The 23947-nt window shown below is 42.2% G+C and overlaps 1 protein-coding gene across 4 annotated transcripts in view; it reads right to left on the bottom strand.

Annotated features, from left to right (window-relative positions):
• SOX6 (SRY-box transcription factor 6) overlaps window positions 1-19579 on the bottom strand; it is a 368589-nt gene extending 349010 nt beyond the window's left edge. For 3 of the 4 annotated variants that reach the window (XM_082283584.1, XM_082283585.1, XM_082283579.1), the window contains exon 1: window positions 18193-18287. The gene's annotated coding sequence lies outside the window, so the exon portion shown is untranslated. Of the gene's footprint in view, window positions 1-18192; window positions 18288-19438 lie in introns of those variants that run through there. The other variant, XM_082283580.1, reaches the window with a different exon arrangement.
• Between the last annotated feature and the right edge of the window lie 4368 nt (window positions 19580-23947).

The following is a 23947-nucleotide window of genomic DNA, read 5'->3' on the forward strand; positions in this document are numbered from 1 at the left end:
ACTGTCCAAGCACACAGGTCCAGCTCATGCACAACAGACATTCAAACACTTTGCAGCTACAGAATCGGGCTCAAGGAATTTGATTCTGTTTACGCTCAAAGCCCAAGTAACCCCTGAAAATATAATACAGGTTTAACATCCTGATTCATTATCTATTTACCAAAGCAAAACTGAATGGCTGAGAGAAGAAACTTTATCACCTTCTACTGATACTCCCCTGATAGTATTTATACATTTTAAACATGCAAGAAGAGACAAAGACAACTTCTCAGAAGTGTTTTAAGTGCTCTGGAGTCTAACAAAAGCCAGGGAAATCTAGAGCTATCTATCTGAAGCTGCCAAGGGATACTGTCTTGTCTGTGTGTGCACATCCTATACCTTTAATGACTTGGCAATTGTCTTTCATTCTATAACAAAAAAAGCTACTGCTAGAGTGACCTATCAGAAGGTCAGATTTCCTAGGTTTTGTTATATGGGCTCTGTACAGCCACAGATTTTAAAATATCTTTCAGATTTAGAACAGAATTAGCCTTTGTTTCCTCTAGATAATTTAAAAATTGCTTAATGTCCATTCACACACTAGACATTTTTTCAACTTTTCACATGCAGATAACCAAACATAATTACTGCTGTAACACAATAAAATACTACTGTTTGTTTCTTTCCTAGAGCTGCCTGGAATTACATGACTATTGCCACCAAAATGGAGCAAAACAGACTGTTAAGCATTAGCTCCAAGTTAAGTGGTAACATGATCTATTTAGTGGCACACTTATCAAGTCAGTTCTACTGCTGTTTATTTAAATAGAAATTGAAATATTAGCTGTTCAACAAACTCCAGGCATTCTGTGCAGGAAATTGAGAGGACTCTAGACCTTGCTATAGAGAGAGAATTTTTGACAAGCCTTCCCTAAACAGTTTCCTATTCTGAAGTACAGTAACATCTCTAATAGTCAAGGGGGGGGGGGGGGGAAAAACAACATAACAAAGCTGGAAGAAGAAAAATGTAGCCAGGGCAGACACAGTGCAGACACATTCACGTAATGATGCTTGCCAGGGTAACAGTCCTTAGGCTCTGCAATTACAGCCTAAGTGAAAGGATACTCTATCCAAAATCGTAAAAGCCAAATGGATTCCTGATAGCACACACTGTTCACTAAAAATTTGTTTTAAAACACAGCTTTATATCATAAAGACTTCTACCTACAATCTCACACTCTTGGAGGGCATTAGAACTACTCAACAAATACTTTAGCCACAGTAGCTAACCAGTTTTTGTCATGTACCTTTATAATCACTTAAAAAATTCTCTGCAAGACCCAGCTCTATTATCCACATTTTCTTTACATATATATATACACTTTAAATTTTGTGATTCGAGATTATAGAGCTAAAGGACAATTTTGTATTCCACTGTTGCCACCTGTCAGTGAGTATTTCCTAAGGGTAGTGCCACTATTCCCAGAGCTTCACACCTCCATATAAAGGGTTGAGTTTTCATTCTAAACTATCTGGCTCTGAATGTTCAGCCATAAAGATTTTGATTTGCTGATAAGAGTGTTGCAATGCAGCAAAACCAAAGGAGAAGTCAAGCAATGTTATCTAAATAAACTAAAATCATTATGCCTGATCTAAGCTACCATACAGCCAGTTTTGTTCAATCAGCATAGCACAAATAGCATATTCTACTGCAAGATAATCTTCAGGATTCACCCTGCAAGCTTTCAGTGAACAGAACAGTCCTAAAATAATTAAATTACCTGAGCAAGGACTTCATAATCATACACAAAGACCTCAGAATCAGAAAGAAAGAAAGAAAGATCCCAGTGCAAAGAAAAAGGTACATTCTTGATGTAATTTTTCTCATGCCTGAAAGTATTAAATATATAGCAAAAATTTCACTGGTGTCTTGTGTCTTATGACTAAACACTATTGTTCTACTTCTTCGTTGTAGTGATTTTTTTTTTTTTTTTTTTTACTGGGAAAGTACTACTCTATTGTACACATTTTCATTTTTAATGGATGATTCACTTGCTTGATACTAAATGGAACAAATGCCTTAGTAACGTAATCAGAAATATGCAGGCATGTGTTTCCAAAATTAATTTTGATATTTCCTGTCACTGAACTTGCCTCATCAGAGCATAATAGTAATTTTATAGTTGTAGCAACGCTGATTTCACCACATAAGAATCTACAGGAACATTTGAAGTTGTGCATGCAAAAGAATTTTTTTTTTTGTCCTGAACAACTACACAGACAGTAAGTTTCAAATTCCTATCATCTCCCCAGTAAGTCACACAGAAACTGGATTCAGAATTTCCAAAGGCCAATAGTTTAAATTGCAATCTATGCACAGCTACAGCTTCTCTCTTACGAAAAGATGCAAGTCTAAGTGATAACTATTGAGCATTTGCTCACCATTTAAATCACTTTCTTACTATTTAAAGTGTATATCTCGATCCTTTTAAGTAATTAGGCAATCAGTAAAAAAAAGAATTTGGGCTATTACAATTATTGTTCAAGGGTTAATTCATATAAGCACTGCAGGGGCTGTACTGAACACTTATTTTATAAAAGACCTTTTCCCCCTGCTTCACACAACATTTTTCAGAAAATAAGCAGTTACACAAAAATGTTAACATATGGCAGTATTTTTGGAACTGCTGTAGAAATTAAAGGCAATAAAAATTGCCTTGGACAAGAAAGGACAAATAGGCCAAACCAAATAATTATTCTTGCAGCTTTCTTTAACCACTAACTCCATTTTATATGCAGTTTCCGATCTCTCATATTAAATCTGATCATATATATTTAATTCCATTCTTAAAAATTTCAGTAGACAACTTCAGTGCTAACCTACAACTGCCCTGTCAGAAAATCTTTGATGTCACAGCATAATAGCTCCTGAAAGAACAGCACTAATACTTAATGTAACATGAAACCAGGGCCCTGCAGTGGGGCTGTCTGCTGTCAGGAACAAACAGTTTCACTGCTGTTCCCCAGAAGTGACAAGATTGAGAACTAACAGGGCAGCACCTCCTCGGTGCTACAGGAGACCTGTGCACCAGAGTCACTGGCAAATCCCACAGAGCAACATTACTAAATAACAAACAAACAAAAAACCACTCTAAATAAAAATGTCCAACACTGCAGCCATAGATGTTCTCTTCATCTCTTGTAAATACAGTTGATGCAAAGATTAATTATTTCCATACTGCAAATGATAAAACAGGAATCTGTGTTTATGTGGAATTTCTTTATATTTCATGCTTGTAAATAAAGAACCTTGTGCTGCCCTACGTATCTTAAATTCTTTTCTAGAATTTTTTATTTTGCTTGCTATGACCATTGGAGCTCTTTAGGTTTGGAGTAGAAGTTCTAAGAATAGAAATATTGCTAGCTGGCCTTCAGCAGAAAACATAAGATACTTTCATCTGTCAATAACACAGGTGCTTACAGGTCCACCTATGAACTTATTATCAGATTTTGACTAATGAAAACCATTGCACCCCTTGTCAGAAAGCAGTGGAAAGATCAGGTTCCAAAATCTTGCATGCCCCCTGTTCTGAATGGCACTGAATGTCTCTTGCTCAGTTCCCCGTTCCACAGAGCCAAAGGGTCCCAGAGGGGGGATGAGATACTCACAGAATTGAGTCCCATATGTCTCTGCTTTGTGCTCCATATTTTTACCTCTTTCAAAACATTTTTAAGATTCACATGTAACATTGCTTTAGGTCAAAATGTATTTCTATACATGAGAGTACTGGGCTCCTATGGAAATCAGTTCCATTGCTGGATTTATTTTCTCTCTTGGAAAGCTGACTAGTCTATTTTATAAACTAGCAATAGCTGTATTTTTAAAGTTTATAAAACCTGGCCTCTGGCTAACTTGTAAACATAGGATATATTACCCTTTTGTTTGTAAAGCCTAATCCTACAACTGTCAAGCTGAATAAACCTTTAGACTAATAGTAAAAATATTAAAAAAAATAGTCATCACTAACAGAAAATTGAACTCAGATTGAGATAAAAATGTCAGTGGCACAAGTTTTTGACACATTTGGCACTACTCATAGAACTGGGAACACTTTTACCATTTAAATTTCTTAAAAGCATTCTTGAGCTATCTGATTTTAAAAGTCTTAAGGTGATAAATGTTTTTAAACCCTCCTCCTTCAATGAATCCCTGGTAACTGGCAAAAAAAAAAGTCATAGTGGTTTAAGCATGTAGGACCTTACTGACACTGAATTGGAAATTAGATTCTTGTGGTGGATTCAGAGCACATGTCCATACAGCAGCATTAAATTTATCTGCTCATACATTTGCAACTCTTAGCATTTGCACCCAGAACACACTTAAACACACTAACCACAGCGCAAACACTGAGCTAGAGACATTCTTTATACCCTGTAGTCTCAGCAGATTGCACAAGAGGAAAGAAGGGTACTGTGAGTAAAGTAACGTGTCCGTAATCACGGTCTGTGGCAGCATCAAAACAATCGATAACGCCAAGTTCTCCTCCCTCGCCCTGAGTGCTGGCGCCCACTGCTCCCCGGGCTGCATCAGAGGCGTGTGCTGCTCCTCCTCGTAGGGCGCAGCAGAACTGCTCTCCCTGCTAGAACTGGCTGTCCCTCCACTCAGACACTGCATGGTCTGAGCTGTGGTTTCAGCTACCTCCCTTCACCACGCAGTGACATTGCATTCGAAGCAATCACACAGTCATTTACTGCACCTCAGCCGAGAGGCAGGAAAGAGGAGCTAAACGTATGATTTCTTCTGTCCCTCCAGCTAGACGTGCAACAACATGCCTGTCTACACTCTAATCTAGGCTATATAAATACTTTACCTCAGCTATTTTAAAGACAGAGCATAAAAAGAAAGACAAACATTCAAGATTTAAGCTAGCACTTAACTGTACCCCTATTCCATCCTGGTGGGAGCAAGCAAAAACTCTTACACAGACAGTGAAAGTCTCTTCCCTCAGCGGTTTGAAAAGCTCAAAGTTTGTTCCTGCTGAGGAGAAATGGCATCCATTACCTTTCCTGGAGACATCTAGGATTTTTCCCCCAGCTTCCTTTTTTTTTTTTTTTTTTAATTCAGTTTATTCAGTTGTGATGCTTCATCAAGAATTTAGAGATTAATGGACAAATATTTATTTAAAATTCCTATATAATTGACAGCAACCACACAGCAACAGAAAAAGATTCTCTGGTTTCTGAAACACTACTGAGGTAGTGCCAAGATTTTGCTTCTTAACAGAACAGGTGAGAGGAGGAGAAGGAAAACAATTAGAACCATTACCTTACATGACGAAGACATTTTGAGTCAAGACCAAATATCTGACAGTACTGCCTAGAGATCCCAGTTTAGATAAAGATCACTGCTAATAATGGTCTGAAGAATGATCATTTGGAACAAGTTAAAAAAAAAACAAAAAGAAGGTGGTAGGAAGCAGAGAGACCTTGGAAACAGAAAAGTCAATATAAAAAAATATAATTTATTTTCAGGATTTTATATACTAGCTGTAGACAGGCATTATTAATTTCTGCAGATAAACAACATAGTTCAAACAAGGAAGAAATAAAATCTGGGTCAAATGTCGGTCTCCTGATCAAAAATCTTAGCAATTTCACATTAAACATAAGTTGATTATAAAGAACATATTTATTTAGCATCAGTAATTATGTAAAATGAGCCATTCCCTCTGGAGATTATCCATAGCCTTCTAGACAAAACAAGCCCCAGAAGTTTTTAATCCTGACCATGTTGTGGGCTGATCATTAAACAAAGGAGCAGGTCAGTGAGGAAATTCATAAGCCAAAAAAATATATAAACCACCACCAGTGAATAAGGATTCAGCCCTCCAAAGTGCTAAGCATGTTGGCCCCAATCCAATGAAGTACTTAACTACATGCTGAATTTTAAGCACATACATAGTCTCATTCCCACTGAGATTATTCCTGGGCTTTAAAGCTCACCATGTGCTTATATAGTCTTTTGAACTAGGACCAGAGAACTTGGTATCTTCGAGGACTTGAACCTTGAGTGTTAGGGGCTGGACCTGGAAGAGCTCAAGCCTATGAATTTTCTACCTGTCTTGGTCAATAACTCTGAATTTCATTCTAAAGATATGAACCACACATAAATTACATGTTCAGATTTTTGACACCCAAATAAGTAAATAAATAAATAAATATTTTCCACTACATCTAGACAAAGAACCAAAACCCATCAACTCCTCTGGCTGAGAAAACACTCATGCTGCTGAGTTCAGTTGTAAGAATCAATATTGGGAATAAAAGCCAGCTCTCTGATTCATCATTGCTATTTATTTTACATATAAAAATGGTGAGAAGAGGCAAACTGCTCTTCATACCTCTGATCACAGTCGTTATGGCTCCAACACCAGAGAACAGGCAGCCTGTGGCTGTCAATGGCTTCTGGCAAATGAGAATCTCTTTACCCAGCAATTGCCTTTACCACAGCTCTGGAATTCACCAGGAGGAGAGGGAGGCCCGAGTGTCACACTGATTATGCTTTCGGACAAGCAAAATAGCAGAAGAGCAAAATGCAAATAAATTCATTTTGCACATCAAACAAATCATGGCTAATATTAAACAGCCTTTTATCTGCATGCAAAAGGGGTTGTTTGTTTAATGTTCCGCCTTTTTTTTTAATTTCAGGGCCCTATTCATTGAAAAAAAAAAAAAAAAAGCTCTGAAATACGAAGTGTTTTTAAACACAAGTAAAGTCATTTCATTAGAATCTGAACTTTTAAAAAGCTTCATAAGATCCTGACACATTAATCAAGTGAGTACTTGCACAGAGAAACTTAGAGGGAATAGAATGAACCACGTGCACCTTTATGTCAGAAACAAGATTTGAAATAAATTGTGGAAGGCTATTTTGTGCAGTGGCTGCTGTGCCTCATTTGGACTACTGTATTACACTGTGGCATAGAAATGAAATAGTGAACATGCATAACCAGTCATACAGTGATCCTAAAATAATCAGACAGTTGGCTGCCACAATCTAGCAGCTTTAACTAGATGGAACATTGCTGTGGGGATCCATTTGCTGGTCCACAGCATTCACCAAGAAAAAGCATTAATATGCTCCTTGGCATTTTTTTTTTACGTGCTTAAGAATTCTGATGAAGCCACAGTAATGAATGATCCCACTAACCCTGGGCACTCTCAGAAGAAACACTGAGGATCTACGGATCCTTCTCTGGAAGTCTCAGTGGCTCAATGTATTTTATGATAAAGCTTCACATTTCTTGTGTTTTTGGAGTGGCTCCACATTTGTTACCTCTGCATCTCAGTTATTGAAACATGGGCCCAGCCCAGCCTACCACGCACAGCTGGAAGGCTGCAGGCCATGGTCCAGTTCTTCTAAAAGAACTGTCACAGGAAGTCCAAAAAACCTTCTTGCTAAAAGTACAAGAACGGCACTATTTTCCAGAAAGCTGCAAAGATAGAAAAACTACTTTTCTCTTTTACATAACAAAATATTTGCAGTTCTGGAGGTTGTACATCCCAGTTATCAACAGCTGTTCAATCATTACTCCCCCTCTAACCTCAATTAATATCCCATTTGATTGTGAGTGACAAAAGTGCTGATTTTGATATCTCATCCTCAGTTCTTGGAAAGTGGAAGAGCCTAAGAGAATAAAGTAATTAGGTATGCCTTGAAAGGCTGCAACCACTAATGCTGATTTGCCCCCACACATCCTAGGGTTTTTTCCTGTCTGTCTGCTTCTCATCCTATCCCCTTTCTTCCTTTTTCCCCTTGTTTCCTCTCATTCAAGTCGTCTCCCTCCCTCCACATTCCCAGAAACTACTTCAGATTCTAAAGTACCTATTTCATTTCTGCTTTGCTGTAGCTAGTCTCAAAACTTCATCACCTACAAGATCAAAAGGACATAAAATAAAATCTCATTTCACATCCAAAATTCGGATCATGAGCTGGTGTGTATGTATATTGGGATTACTAATTTACACTGATCATCTAGAATCTGTTAATCCTTTCAAAATGTTTGTTAACAATCAGCTGTTAGAATGATCAGTAAAACACAAAAATGTTTATGATTCGTGCTAACCATTCATGGGCTGATCATATAAGTAATATTTACGTATGCTTGCTAAAAAAGACCGAAATGACCGAAGTGGTCCACTCAAAGCTTTCCTAGAAACCTACATTTTCTGAGACAGCAAGGACAGATAACTTGTGTCCCAAAGAATTTGCTGTGAATAACTTGATGAGCAACAGAAAAGGAGTACACAGTTGAGTCTTGAATGCAGTGAGCCCCAAAGGGACTTCTTCAACCACTGCATGTTATCTTCTTAGGAGACATCATCACACTATCTATATAGAGAAGTTTTAAAAATTTACATACATCAAGCTATCTCCAAATACTATGTGACTACAGAAATTCTCTGTGCGTGTTCAACAGCAACACAAGCATTACAGTTGCTATTCAGTTCAATCATACTATGCATTCACTCACTCTTCCCTCCCATCTTTGTCCTTTCATATCCCTTCCCCTCCTCTTCCTCTCCCTTTGTTTTTTCATCCCTTCTTTTCTCCCACACACTTTCAAGAAGGCCCAATTCAGCACAGAGTGGCATCAGCAGAGACCAGCGACAGCTGCCGTTCCAGCTACAACAGTGAGTGGATTTTAAAAAAATTGAGAGACAGCTTTAAAGTTTGGGAGAGCTGTTTAAACTGAATATGTAATAACTCTATGGAGGATTTGGACTTTAGCTACACTCAATAGGGGTGTTTCATTACCTACTTGTGGGAATGTCACTTGTCTGTGATGAGGTCACAGCCTCCTGGCGGTGAATTCCGTATGTGCTGTTTAGCCCGGGTCAACTGAAAGCAAACTAGCAGATGCCACCCTGATTTGCATCCAGTTGCTATTGGTACTAAAGGGACAATATGTGAAAGACAGGAAGTATCATGTGGGAGCCACACTTCACCAGTGTGAGGGGAAACAAGGCTTCACCTTCTTTATCTAATCATCCCAAGCTGAATTACTGAAATAGAAAACTCTTCCACAACAGAAACACAGCAATCAAAACCAGTTTGGGGATGGATTTGACTCTTACTGGTTTATAGGTTATCCTAGGGATTTCTGTGCCACTTTGACTGGGATGGAGAGGAGGATTCATCAGAAGCAGGAACAGCTACAGCTTAAACCTTGACGTTTGCACTTCTAATGGAAATCACCCATACAAACAATTCAGCAAAACAGTCTCCTTCTGTTCCTTTTGGGTTTGGTTATGTTACACTCATACTGTGAAAAATTGAATTCAATCTGTCCAAGGGAAGACTTCATATTTAGAAACTCCAGCTAATCCTCAGTAATTACTCTTTAGGTACATTTTAACTCTCTCATCCACATTTTATCTTTCCCTGAAAAGACTATGTAACACAGCATTCAAAGTCTTTCACTTTTACACCATTGTGATGACTTTGTGTTCGTAATTTGATCCCATTCCATCACAGAGAGTTGTGCAATGGTGTTTTCAAATCAACTGTTAGTGGGCACACCCATGCAGCCCATAAAACACATGGCACTAAAATACACACCGGTGTAGCTGCACTGCCACTGCTAGTCAGAGCTTTTGTTAGTCTTAAACATCACAGATAGAACCATTCTTGTGTAGTGGAGGCAGCAAAGTTAAAAATAATGAGAATTTTCACTGACTGAAGAACAACACAAACCAGGAGGAAAGACTGTGTAGACCAGCAAGGCGAGAAAAGGCTTTTGGCTTTCACTAAAGGTTGAGGGAAGATCTTTGAAGCAGGGAACAGGGGGTCACTGAACTGCTTGAATACGCAGCAGACCTGGCTTCTTAAAGTCCAGGCTGAGTGTTGAGGGTAAGCACAGAGACACATGAGAATGAGAATATGCTTTGTCTTACTTCTTTTTCTAGAGCATTAGGTGGCAATATCTTTCTTTCTTGGTCTCTTCTGTTTCACATTTTTCCATATCACTACTCTTCTCTAAACCGACTCCCCACAATCTGTGTAGCTATAATCTCATCCCAACACCAGTCTACTATCTTCTAGCTCATGAAATCAAGCTGAAAAACTGATCATATCGAACTTGGTTTGAAATAAATTAAGATTCCATCGTTACTTCCAAAGAGAAACACCGTGGGCACCATAATTTCCACGTGGAAAGAACGAGTAACATAATGGGAGCTAGGGCCTATAGAAGGCAACCAGAAAGCATGAAAGCGTTTTCCTGGAATTCATCTTTGACCTTTTGGTTAAGCAATGAGAGTAGATACAGACAGCAGAATATAAGAATATGTGAATGTAAACCAGAGGACAATACTAAATTTCACTCATAGGGAGTACCACAACAAAATCACTACTAAAAATATGCTGGAACACAACTACTTAGGGACATTAAAAAAAATTTCATTGCATATCTACATATGTTTGCACTAAAGGTTAAATGAAGTATATTCCCACTACGGTGGCCTACACGAATCCCTTAGCAGAAGAAAAATATGAAAGGACCTGCAAGAAGATAATCTGCCCTCAGCAGATCAGGTATGAATGAAAGAAAAACAGAAAAAAGAAAAACACACAGCCACAGTCCCCACAATTGCAGGAAGCCAGCAAGCCAGCAGTCAGAATCCCCACATGCTGCATAATATACTGTAGCAGAAGACCTGCTGGAAGATAGATATGGAGGGACAGTTGGTCTAACATGTAGTTTATATGAGATGAATTCCTGTTAATATCATCCCAAAGCCATAAGAAACATCATGAAGGCAAACCTGATTCCACCCTGCTTGATACCAAATTATTCTCTACAGTTAATCCAACGCAAACATTACCTTGACATGCAAGCCTCCTCCCCACACAGTTACAAAAAGTCCTTTCCATTGAACCCTAAAGGAACTGCATCCTGGCCTAAGGAATGTGATTGTGGCGAGAGTAAAAAGGCACCCTTCTGCTTAAGTAAACAGAGTTACACTGGCTTATACCAGCTGAGAATCTGTCAAATACCAACTTATATCAAAATATTCCTCTGAAATATTCCTCTGAAATAGCTCAACATTCAAATTCAATATCTATCAAATCCTTCAAAATGCTCATTCTAATAACAATAAGCCAGTCAGACATATGGCACCCCTCTTATCCAGAAAGATCCCAAAATCTGAGTCCTCATCTAGTTCTACCTATTACTTCAACAGGTGGATTTGGTCCTTCTGAGGTAGAATGCTGTGAGTGTCCTTAGCACAACCACGGCACTGAGGAAAGGAAGTGAGGATTCACTGAGCCAGTTAAAACTACAAGAATGTGGATGAGCAACTCCATCCTATCGTAGCTGGAATTACACCACGACACTGAGGTTAACCCCCCCTACTTGTGCAAAAATACCACGGGTTTTCACTAACCACAAATGGTCAGGAGATCAGTGGAACGAGCCCATGCACAGCAACATCACAGATGTAAAAAGCAGAACAGTCTCTGAAAGGGTGATATTCCAGCTCAAAGTACCCATGGATACATCCATCAATCATCACCTAAAACTGGACAAAACTAAGCGAGGCTACAAGATCGCTGCAATGCAATCACAGTGCAAACATCTGTTTGAGCACAAAGTCTTCCTAAAAGCTTCACCTCAGTAGTTCTGGAGCATTAATGGATAGAGCCTCTGTGGAATGAGCATCTCTGAGTAATGAGGAAACTCGCAGAACTCTCTGCCTCCTCCGCACTGGGACACTGACCAACACAGTTTATGAAGTAAACAATTCAACAGCAGCCCTTCCGGAACAGCTCAGGGTGATCCACTCAGGAACTACAGTTACATTTATTCCAGAACAGAGTTTCCAGATAGGGAGCACCCTGCAGTATTTTATGTCAATTTTTCCACAATGGCAGGTCCTTGGAGTAATATATAAATTCTCCTTATACTGTGTAACAGTTAGTTGGAATTAGTAAACACATATTGTTCCATTAAAAATATTATGTTCCAGCACATGCATTTAATTTGCCATAAAGTATGGTATGTAAGAAATCACACCATTTTCAATAAATCTGAAAAGATATTAGCATTTTTGTTTCTAATACAAGATATTTTATGCAAGTCATAAAATTTCAGTGGTATATGGAAGGGGTCTTGGAGAAATACACAAAAAAATATGACTATAAACAAGCCATCATTCTGGTAAGAGGAAATACAAACAACCAGAATAAAAATAGTTGATGCACAAAAGCCATAATGAGGGGGTTGCTCAAAAAATAACTTCTACTTTGAATGGTTTGGATGAAATACAAATTATCCACAGAAAAGTGTGGACTGGCATAAATGTTTGTACAAAATTATAAGTATATTTCTAGAAGTATGCGAGAGACAACCGCCTGCATGCTGCACAAGGTCCCAACAACGCTCTGTGTAAGTGCTAGTGCACAGAGTCCAAACCACTGCATTTTAATTACTATGCAGCCTCAGATATATTGCCTTTGATATGGAAATGTTCTTGTTCTCTCATCTTCACATACGGTCTCATGCACAGAAATCTTTATCTGATTCATAAAAAATAAACTAGAATCCAATCTCAACACCTGACCTCAGTGCTTAGAAGTTTTTTACTAAGCATGGTGTCACTATAAAAAGAATGGGTAATATTGATGTAAAGTTAGATATTTGGAGCAATGATATGAAGGATTTGCAGTTAGGAATCAAATCAATACTGCACCTCTGAGGTTTTAGAGTTTCCTATTGCCTTATGTCAGTCTACCAGTGACTGGAGACACAATTGACTACACCTTTCTGTCTAGCTCAAGAAGAAAGAAAAAATATTTAAATGACATCCTGTCTTACCACGGATGGAAGAGATGCAACTCCGCCACTTGCTGTACGGAATAGGTTCTGAAATCTAATAAATCACTAACATCAAACTTTTCACCTTTTTTTTTTTTAATTTGGATGTTACGTTCTTGAACATATTTTAAAGATAAGCACTACAAAGTTCACACAAGAAGAAGCAAAATATTTCCCAAGCTTTACTTCAACGAACAGGTAAAATAAATACAAAAATACTTAAAATACCCAGTACTTTCCTGTGTCTTATATTAATATGCTGCCCGTAAGAAGGCTAAAAAATTTTGCTTTGCAAATTCTACTAGTCATTCAGAAAAAAACATTAACTTTCAGACCTATTTAGGTAATTCTCCTAGCTCTGTAGAATTGCATTCTCTTTTTCTAAAGAATATGATCTGTGTGAGCTCTCTATAGATGATAATGACCCATCTGTAAATCATTTTGCTGCGGGTTATCTGTTTTTTATCACTGCTAGTACCTGTCTGTCCCTGATATGATACCCTTAAACACATTAACTTGATGGAATGTTTTGCCGGACTTCAAAAAGATATCGATTGATTCATTCTGCACTATAAATGAATTACTCTGATTAACCTAGTTTAACAATATACCTAATTTTATCTTACTCTTTCCAATTCACAAGGTTCAAGAAATATTTGATTGAACTAATTTCCAAGCGATGATTTTCAGACTTGGGACACTGGCTTTTTTCTTCTAAATTTAAGAAGACAAAACAGTAAACATAAAACTGATATGCGTGTTTTAAAATATACAAGAGGCGGAGAGAAATGTCTGTGTACTGATTCTTGTTTCTTTAAGAGAAAATCCATTTTTCAGGTTCCTGTTGTACTAATTGAAAGAGAATTATTTAAAACTTCACTGAATACTTGAATATACGATGGCTATCTGTAGCAGTTTCACGAGTTCCAAAGAACTCTAGACTTTGTGAAAGACAGTAAACTAAAAATTGGCAGGAAATCTCTTACAATGATGTCACAAATATTTGTTGTTGCCGCAGAATAATGTTTTAAAAGAACACCTACTTCTGTGCTGAAAAGGCTTTGGGAACATGTAATTATCCAGTTTTATCACTGTAGAAATCGGCTGCTTTCCAGCAAATACATCTATCAGATCTCCCTCTTCTGTGCAGAACTACATCTAAATAAATAGGCGCATATTTCACACAGGCATCACACCAGTCCAGTCCACAACCTTACTAATGACAGGATTTGGGGTATTTTGTTGTTTTCATAATATGATGTAATGGCCTGCAATGACACATGTACAGATACATACTGTGAGAGAATCACGTGTCTAAAAAATTCCAAATGGCTCATAGAAAAGAAAAGAAAATTCAGTTTCTGTGATTTGGTAATAAGCCCCCTAAAATTTCCCATTCTTGCCGTTCTACCTGAGAAAAAACTGAGAAAATTGTGTAAATAAAAATTACACAAGAAGACACTGAAAGGGATGAACAGAAATCAGCTTGCTACACTACAAACCTGAAACATGCACCTCTGTGTTTCTTGCTGCTACTTGACGAGTTAGTTCTATGTGAGCTACCGGACACATCACACAGCAGCACTTCTCTCCCAGGTTCTGACACCACAGAAATGTTCCAAGGTTCTGCCTCTGTGATTTACTGTATGAACTGAAATGTTTTAAAAATATGTCACTGTATCACTGCAGTTGACATAGTTCACATGTACACAAACACCCCTATTTGCATAACTTCTGAAAACTTTAGCCACGACACGCAAGGCCTGCCAAACCAGCCCACTGATCTCTAAGGTGACGCTGAGGAAAAAAGGAAATATACAACATCCCATTGTATGGGGTGGAAAGGAAAGTGCATCCTGGCTTCTCTTTCCGAAGTAATTTTTGTTCTGGAAAATAAATAAATTAATAAATAAATACACTGAAGCCTTTGGAGTGTGATCTATACACGTCCAAGGGGGAAATCAACCCAAGTGTAAAAGATTAATGGATATGCTTCCTGAAGTGGTATCTCCCAAGGTGATCACAGTGTTTAGCAGATAAAAGAGGACTAAAGAAACTTTCTAATGCCAACTGAGGAAAAAAAAAGTCTCTGTTATTGCTGTCATCAAGCAAAGCTTTGGCCTTTCTTGCCACAAGATATTTCAAGGCCTCCAAGAACTGCAGGGATATGTGGATATTTTGGACTAAAAATACAATCAAAGATGCAAAAAACATGTCCAAAGAGATTTTTTTTTCCTGTTGAGCAGAAGAAGTTCAGCGGGAAGTGACCACAAACAGTTGTTGGCCACATATTAAAAACCACTGGCGAGGGAACAAGCACTGGCAGTTCCCACTTGTGAACAAAATCAAGCTGACAAGTGAAGGCAACTAACTTTGGACATCAGCTATTATTTTCTACAAGTCAGGCACTTGTGGCCTTACCAGTGAAACTGATGGGCTCCACTTTGTTTCTCTTGTCGCTTTCCCCGGTGTGTAAACGCAAAAAGGAAAAAACGCAGCAGTTACATAAGTTGAGCGGAGAGTCGGGAACGTGCAGGGAGAGACAGCCATCTGTCTCGCTCCCTTTATGCTGTGTTATACACATGGCACTGGCTTGCACCCTGCGATCTAGCAGAGAAGGAAACCGAGGGAGCGCTGAGGCAGCCCAGCTCAGCCTCCCAGCAGTACCGAGACAGAGCACTGCGCTGCAGGGAGGAGGGACAAAATAATGCGTTTAGCAGAGGATGAGAGACTGCCGACCGAAGGGCCTCTTACGCGCTCATCGCTGAATGAATTAAAGTTCGCGGGGAGGAGGCCGGGGGAGCCGGGGCGAGCGACACGAGAAGTGTGACAGGAGGCAAGGGGCCGGCAGCCGCGGGCCGGGGCCAAGGCGGGCACACGCCGGCGCCCGGAGCCCGGCCCGGCCCTAAGGGGGCGCGGGGTCCCCGGCGCGGCCGCTCCCGCCCCGCGGGGCTCGGAGGCTCCGGGGGCCGGCCCGCCCCGGGGGTCTCTGCGGGGCCGGGCGCTGCAGCCCGGGGTCCCCGGCCGGGGCAGGGCCGGGCCGGGCCGAGCTGCCCCTCCGGGCCCGGCCCCGCGCCCCCTCCGCCGGCTGCGGGCGCCCGGCGCGGCCCGGGAAGCGGCCTGGAGAGCGGCGCTGGGAGCGATGCCCAGGGCTCACCTTCCCCTCCCCCCGGAGAAGCGCGCTTCAAAATGGTTTTGCAGGCGAGGCTGGCCAGGCTGCGCTCAGTGCAGGGCTTCCAAGAGCAGTGCCTGGGTTGGTTTCCCTATATTCTTTGGCTTTTAATAGCTAGCTGAGGGAAAAAAAGAAAGCATTATTGTTTTCTTTCTTTCCTTCTCTCATTGCCTATTCTAAATTTGACTCCAAAGTTTAAGCAGTTGAATTGGCTAATTCTGAATACAGTCTATTGAGAGACCAGACACAGCAGTATATCCCTGTATAGCAATAGATACAATGTGCTGAATTGGCAGTCTAATTATAAATGTGGCATTTGGACCTCCTTTCAGACCCAGTGCCACCTTACCTTATGAGGGAACTTCAACTACAGCAACTGTTCAAAACAAAATGCCATTACAGGATCAGCTTCACCCAATACTGGAACCAGCCAGGGGATTGTTTTACAAACAGCTTTTCTCACTTAACACAAGAATGTATTATAAGAAAAGTTATGGATAGTGCAGAGTCTGAAGAAAATGCGTATGTAGTTTCTGCCAGGTGTCGAGCTACTTCAAACTGCAGCATACTCCAAATGACCTCATTATTTTCTTTTAAATGTACTCACTATAAATAATTATTCCTTAGTTTTACTAGAATGAGCTGCTAGGTACGCTTGCTGTTTATATTCCAAGCGTAGTGTGCATGTAACGTCATGAGCACAGAAACCCACGAAATATCCTGGCTCAAAACAAAAACCTGCAATAAGATCTTGCCAAAGAACCATGGGGTGCTGAAAAAAAGTTTTTTAAAGGGTCTTTTCCAGGGAAATATTTGTATATAATGGCAGGCTACACGCACATATCTCACATTCATTCTTATTATTTACTTTATGGTATTATAATGGCTTAATTAAATGAGTGGGCACAAGCACGTCAATAAAACAAGTCAAGTCAAGTCGAAGTCTCAAAACAGGTTTCAAAATTGCTCCATTACACGAATACAGAAAGGGAAATTCGTTAATTTTTGGACTTCAAACTCTGTTTGAGAACTGGATAGAACTGTTCTCCAGTCCTCACGATCAGCACTGAGGATGGAAAAGGCAAAAAATGTTAAAGTGATGGTAAAAGAAAGCAGTAGGAACAAAGTGCCGCTCGTGTGCCGAAGGCTATTTAAATTTGCTTAATAAACATATACCTTATCTACAAACAGCAGGCGAAGATATATCACTTTATCACAAAAAGTTTCACCTCTCTGTTTTTGGGAAACACCCCTAGGACAGCACTAATCTGCCGTCCCCAGGCTCCCACCGGGCTGCCTTTCCCTGCGGCCCCCCTTCCCCCCACCCCGGCCACTCAGACACAACACTAATTGTCCTTTCACGGTGCCACTTTCACTCCTTCCCGTCCTTTCACAAATAACAAAACCGCAGCAAACCCCACGGTGAGACGGCCCGCAGGAAGCGGAGACAGCGCTCGGCTGCACAGGAGCGGTGCCTGCGAGTGACCTCCGGGCCCTGGCCGGGCTCGCCGCCCCGCACGGCTCGGGCCGCGGCCGGGGGTGCCGGCCCGGGGACACGCTCTGGCGGCCCGGCTGGCGCTGCACGCGTGGAAGTACCTGCTCGCATCACGCCTATCTGCTCTCCCTCTCCCGTATCTACACCCAGCCGCGACCCCGCCGCCAGTACACGCGTGCATGCATTACACGAGCGGGCAGCGCCGGTGCCCGCTCCTCCCCGGAGCAGGGCAAGCCGCAGAGGCACACTCATTAGCTCCCACTGATGATTCCTTTCAGGATCATGAATGGAACAATTGTCAAAAACTGCGGGAAAAAAAACAAGCCCCGAGACTATTATATACAGACACAGCTTGTGTGCGCGCATGTGACAGTTGCAGGCAACCCAGATTTGGCCATAAACTCCTTCAGCATTATCCGAGATAAAACATCAAATTGCTTGTACGGTAAAAGAGGCTTCTTATCCCCAATCCAAAAAAATAAACAGCTTCGAAGGTAGTGGAACCCAGGAAAAGAATAAGCTCTCCACCAGACACACCTTGCCTCATTCGTATCCTGCAGCACCGCCTGTAAACAGCTGCTCTAGCTTGTTGCAACTGCCACTATTTTATTTTAAAAGAAGAATAACAGTAATAATAGTAAGTGAAATACTTCCTGAAAACTTACTTTGCATTTAGTTTAGGCACTATTCTTTTTTTCAGCTCGCAAAGGAAGCCGTTTTGTCCAGGTTAGGTATTGTCTACTTATGGATCAGCCTCTGGCTAAGGGTTTATTTTAATTTATGGCTTATGCATTCTTTTAAGGTCGATTTGCATGACCTCCGGCAAAGAGCTAAGGCAGCAAGAAATCCCAAGTCGACTGTTGCCACAAAGCGGCACGCATTTCCCCTTCCCCGGGTGTAAACAGAGCTCTCTGATGATGGACTGCCTTCTTCCCCCCTCCTTGTGTATCACAAATTAGGGTGCGATATCAATTTTAAAGTTTTCTGTATAACTTTATCCAAAGGCTCTGCTGGGAGGGCTAAGGCGGCGGCGCGGCGGCTCCTCGGGACAGCGCCGCGCCGTGGCCGAGCGCGGCACGGCCGCCGCCGCTCCCGCAGCTTTGTGTGCTCCCCGCAGCCGTCCCTGGCCAACTTCAAAGCACTCACCCACCTCAAACTTAGCGCAGAACCCACAAGCACCACTAAACTCCCTTCGCCTTTCTCCATCCCGCGTCTCTCGGGGTTATCCGCCAGGAGAAACCCACGCGAGCACTTCGGAGCAATGACAGCAGCGCTCCGCTCTCAAAGATTTATTTCGGATTTTATTTTTCCTCTCTTTCTCTCTTTCTCCCTCTCGTGTTAGTTCCTTACGTACAATATCTTCCCGCACCATGTGTTCGCCTGCCGTGGGTGATCTTAAAATACAACGCTGATCTGTCACTACATTTTAAAATAAACTCTACTCGGGAAGGATGAGAAAGTGTTGTGATTTCAAGGTACTGGGGTCCCTTAACGTCTCGGAAACCTCGGGATTCAAACAGCCCCGGAAACTCGCACGGGGACGAGACTATAACTACTTTTCCCTAAAGAAAAGGAAAAAAAAAAAAAAGAAGAAGAAGAAGAAGAAAAAAGAAACACAACACCCTCGTGATATAAAAGTAAATAATCGTGCAGGGGGAGGCGGGGGGAAGGGGTGAATTCAGCAATGTTAAAAGCTAAACAACAGATCTATCTCCGGACGCTGCTGCTTCACTCAATTGCAACTAATAACCCATTAAAGACAGCGCAGGGGGAACCGGATTCTCTCCTGCAAAGCGACATAAATCCAGCGAAAACCCATTAAACCACCGCCACCGCCACCAAGCCACGCAGCACTACACACCACAGCAAACAACAGGTATACAACACAATAGGGCTGGTTTTCCTGGTTACCTCCTCGGGATCCAGTGTGGCACAAAGCACTGGGAGAGCCTCCTTTTTTTTTTTTTTTGCAACGCGCTTCGGTAATTTTCATTAAAAAAAAAAAAATAGAGGGAAGGAGGTGGGGGGGGGGAAGGAGGGAGGGGAGAGGAATAAATGGGTAGTAATTCGGTAAAATAAAATAAAATAAAATAAATGAACTAGAGTCTGCTGGTGTTTCTCCGGGCCATGGATGTGCAGGATCCCGATCGTTAGAAGTTTGCGGATGGGTTGCCTGGAGATTTGGTTACAATCAGGTTCATTTTTTTTTTTTTCCTCCTGAAACAAGTGAAGGCGATGGTTACTGCTGTCAATCTTGGCAATCAATGTGAGCGGCCATGTCGTAAGTATTCAAAGCATTTCCCGTCGTGCAACATCAGAAAGTGAGTGGCCAGGGCATTGATCTGAGGAAGGCAAAAGGAGGCAGGGCTCCCCCGCCCAGACAGCACAGGCAAGATGAGACAACACAGGGAGAGAGAGGAGGGAGAGGGGAAGGGAGGGAGAGAGAGGGAGAGAGAGCGAGAGAGAGAGAGGCTGGGAGCGAGCGGGGAAAGCAACAACTGCGGAGAAAGTGAGCACAAAACAGAAAGTGAAATCGGCGCGGGCTGCCAGCCGCATCCCCGCGCAGCTATCACCACTCACAGGGCCATTAGACACATGAAACCCTACACCGCTTGCTCTCGCTAATGACCACTGATTGCCCGGAGTGGTGAGGAAAGGTACTAGAAAGTTACCGGGGAGGGGGTGCGAGGGCGGGGCGGGGGCCGGAAAAGGAGGAGGGGGAGCGGGGGGGTCCCGGGGGAGCCGGTTCGCGGGGCCGGGGCGGCGCGGGGCTGGGGGGGCCGTGTCACACGGGGCCGGCCCGCCCTCCGCCCTCCCTCCGCCCGCCGCGCTGCGTGGGGACACACACGCCGGAGAGTCCCGCCGGCTCACGGGACACACCAGGAAAATAAAATTACAAAAAAAAAAATCTGGAGAAAGACGATGTGCAGGAGGAGGGAAGGGCTGGCGGCGTGGGGAGGGAGCGGGGACTACGAGAGGGAAGCACTCAGCAAGCGCTTACTGACAGCTGATAAATGGGTCTCTGAAGAGCCCGATCCCACAGCACGGCCGGGGGAGGGGAATAAAAGGGAGATGAAATGGGAAGTATAAATTACACCAGAGATGGGAGTCCAGCTACAGGGACCCGGGGAAGAGGAAGGGGAGAGAATGCACTCAGAGTCCACAAACTATTTAGTGATGGATTCAACACAAAGGTGACGAGTGAGTGCAGTGAAAGGGGAAAGACAGGTATGGCCGGAGAGGAAAAACTGATTTAGGACGGACTCGAGCTGAAGTTGGGATTCTCGTGGCGACGACGAGAAATTTTAGCAGCGGCAATATATAAATATCCCTCTCTCTGCCTACCAAAAGGCAACAGATAAGGATTGGAATATCAGCTTGAATACCAATTTAGGAACTCACGCTCTCTTGGAAGTGCTAATTGGGGATGGGGGGGGGGGGGGGGGAGAGAAAAATCTGGGAGAAAGAAGGGAAAACTATAAGGAGCTAAGGAGAAAATCAACCAGTGGCAGAATACTGCAAACCTAAGAAAGTCTCCCTGCTGTATTTTTGCATTCCAAAGGTAAACATAAAAGAGTCTTTCAAACTGTCAGGGGCCCGCAGATCAGGTGGGCAAACAGCTCTGCAGAGCGAACGTCTCCCTCTTTTGATATTATTCACACCTAGGCTAAACTGTTGTTAAGATGGGAGTGCGGAAAGCAACCTCAAGCCCACAAAATGAGAGAGAGAGAGAAGTTGTTGATTCATCTCTGTATTTTTGGCACTTTCTCCCCATTTTCCAGAAGGCGCCTGGAACAGTTAGTAACAGACAAACTTTTTAATTTTAAAATAGCTTCATAACTTATAGAGGCCAAAAAGACGAGGAGAGAGCCTGATTTCGCTTTCCTTCTCTCTCAAGTAGAAATTTGCAGACTAGGTTAGACCCAGAAGCACACTCAGCCCCACTGCGAATGAACCTGGCTTCAGCAGGACGTGATGAAAATTGAGCATTAACGCGATGGCACAGGACAGATCTGACCTGGCTCTGTTTCATTTTGTTAACAAGCTGTAAAACTCGACACACTGCTGGAGTCGTGCACGTTGCATCCTCTGCCTTTGCTATCCGAGGTGCTATCGCCCCGCTCGAGGCGAGTTCAGAGAAAATGAGTTGTAAGTCAGAACCTCTTGGAATAGTGGACCTGTTTTAGACAATATTTTTGGCAATCCCACTACAATAAAAGGAGTAACCAAGTCGTATTCGGCAAGCAGCAAACACCTTGAAATAGAACTTTATAATCATCTAATAAAGCTTTATAATCAAATTAGCTGGATGAGAGTATAGTAGCTAATTTCCATGCACTCTTTCAATTTTAATAAAGACACTGAAAAGTGAAATTCAGAGACGGGAGGAACTGTATGATTGTAAATACTGAGTTTGCATTCACCTGCGTTCGGCTAATTCAAAGTATTCACCTTGCTGCAGCTACCCGGTGTATGGAATTAACAGCAGTAAATAGCTGTCTTTCGAGATATTTCTCTGTCCTTTTTAATCTTTAATTATAAGAATTCCCGTGATTGGCCACTAACGCTTTCCTTGTAACACATTTAAACCTGCTGCAAGTAAAGCAAACACCTTGACTTTTTGCACAACTAGTGTAGCTTTGGCGCGCAAAAAGAAAAAAAAATTAAAATGAGCTATGTAAGAAAAGAGATGTAAATCAGAATACAAGGACGAATAGTCTGCCTCAGTCTGCAACTCCAGTAATTTGTTACTGAAAGTTTTTTTCTTCCAAGAAACAGAAAGGGGGAAAAAAATCCCAACCACTCCTCAAATGTAGCATCTTCCTTATTAAATACGAAGCGGGAATGGGACAAGAGATAATTAAGGCAGCAGATAAATCCAACCGCCCACCTAGCTCCAAATCGGGGGAGCATCCCGCTGCACTCCCGAAATTCCAGTGCAGGGAATGACACTGGGTTGGGGCAGGACACGGCAGGGATGCGGCCACGCTCCCACGCGGAGCGCAAGGAACGCTCTCCAGCTTGTTGCTTCCCCTGTGTGATCAATTAAGTTACAGATGTAACTCACAGTGCCGGGGAGCGGCAACTTCTCGGCGGCAGGAGAAGAGGATTCCTTGGGCATTGTATGCAAATGTGCGTGTGTGCGCTGCACGGGGACAATTGTGCTTCCCTCTTTGTTTGCGTAAGTGAACACCCGCCGTGAGGATCCGTATACACGTGCCGAGAAACAAGAAAACGCTTTCACTTGTAGTGTCACCCCACGTTTAGAAACCGCGTTTGGAATTGCTGTCCTTGCTTTGGCTTCATGAAGGCTAAAGGCAGGCAGCGCAGGCAGATGTTGAGGAGGGATGCTGACCTGCTGGGGGTCCCTGCACAGGGAAGGGACCGCAGGCGCTCACATCACGTCGGGGCACTTACCTGTGCACAGCTGTCATGGCATTTTGCGCCGTGTGTCTCATTAAATGTGTGGAAGTAAAGCAATATTCAACAAGCGAGGCAACCTGTCTGTGTGCTAAGTTGTACGTACCGCATCTTTAACCTGAGCAGCAAACCTGCAACTCCTGGAGAGTTGGCGGAACAGCCTCAGAAGTTTTGGATTCAAAGGGCAAGGAATTTCACTTTAAAAGTCATTCAGCCACTTCTAAACGGCCCTCTCTCCCCAGTTAATGCCGGACAATTAAGAGGCACGTTTATAAATTCCCTCTGCGGACACTGTCCGACAATGAAGGCTTGTTATAGGCTTGCTAAAGATGTTCGGATAAACTTTTGCAAAATAATCAACAGCATCTGAGAGAAAGCTAAAGGAAAAGAAGTTAAAGCCTGATCGTCCGATTGGGAAAAAGTTTTGTTAGACTGGATAGAAGCATATGACTGCACGTTTCTTCAAAAGCAAACCCATCACCTGATATGAGTTCCCCTAGAACAAGAACCTCTGGCGAACTCCTCCAAATTTAGGGGACGTTTGCATTTTGTAACACTCAAAGCTAAAGATCTGCCTGAAAACAAAAACTCTGAATTCCTTACAGCGTCATCTGCCAACAAGAATGTATTGTCTTGGCAGAAAGAGGATCAAGGAGATTTTAATTTCATTTTAAACTGTGCATCATCTTGATAGTGAAGGGAAAAGCCGCAGCAACAATCTCCCCTCTCCACGCCCCCGCCGTTAAAAAAAAAAAAAAATTTAAAAAAAAAAAAAAGGGGGGGGGGGTTGAAGAGAGGACTGGAAAAACCACATAAACTTTTACAAAGAAAATAAAAGCAAGTTCGACATGAAAACCCCTTCCTGTCTCGGAAAGTTCATTTTAAAGGTCCCCTCTGTAAATCTAAAGTGCAAACACCAGGCTAAGGTAGTGAGTGGCTGGAATTTGCATGCTGATAAGAGAAGGCTGTTGTACTTACAGTGACAGAGGGCAGGCTGCG

Source organism: Coloeus monedula (genome assembly GCF_965178545.1).
Source record: "Coloeus monedula genome assembly, chromosome: 6".
Classification (NCBI taxonomy): Eukaryota; Metazoa; Chordata; class Aves; order Passeriformes; family Corvidae; genus Coloeus; species Coloeus monedula.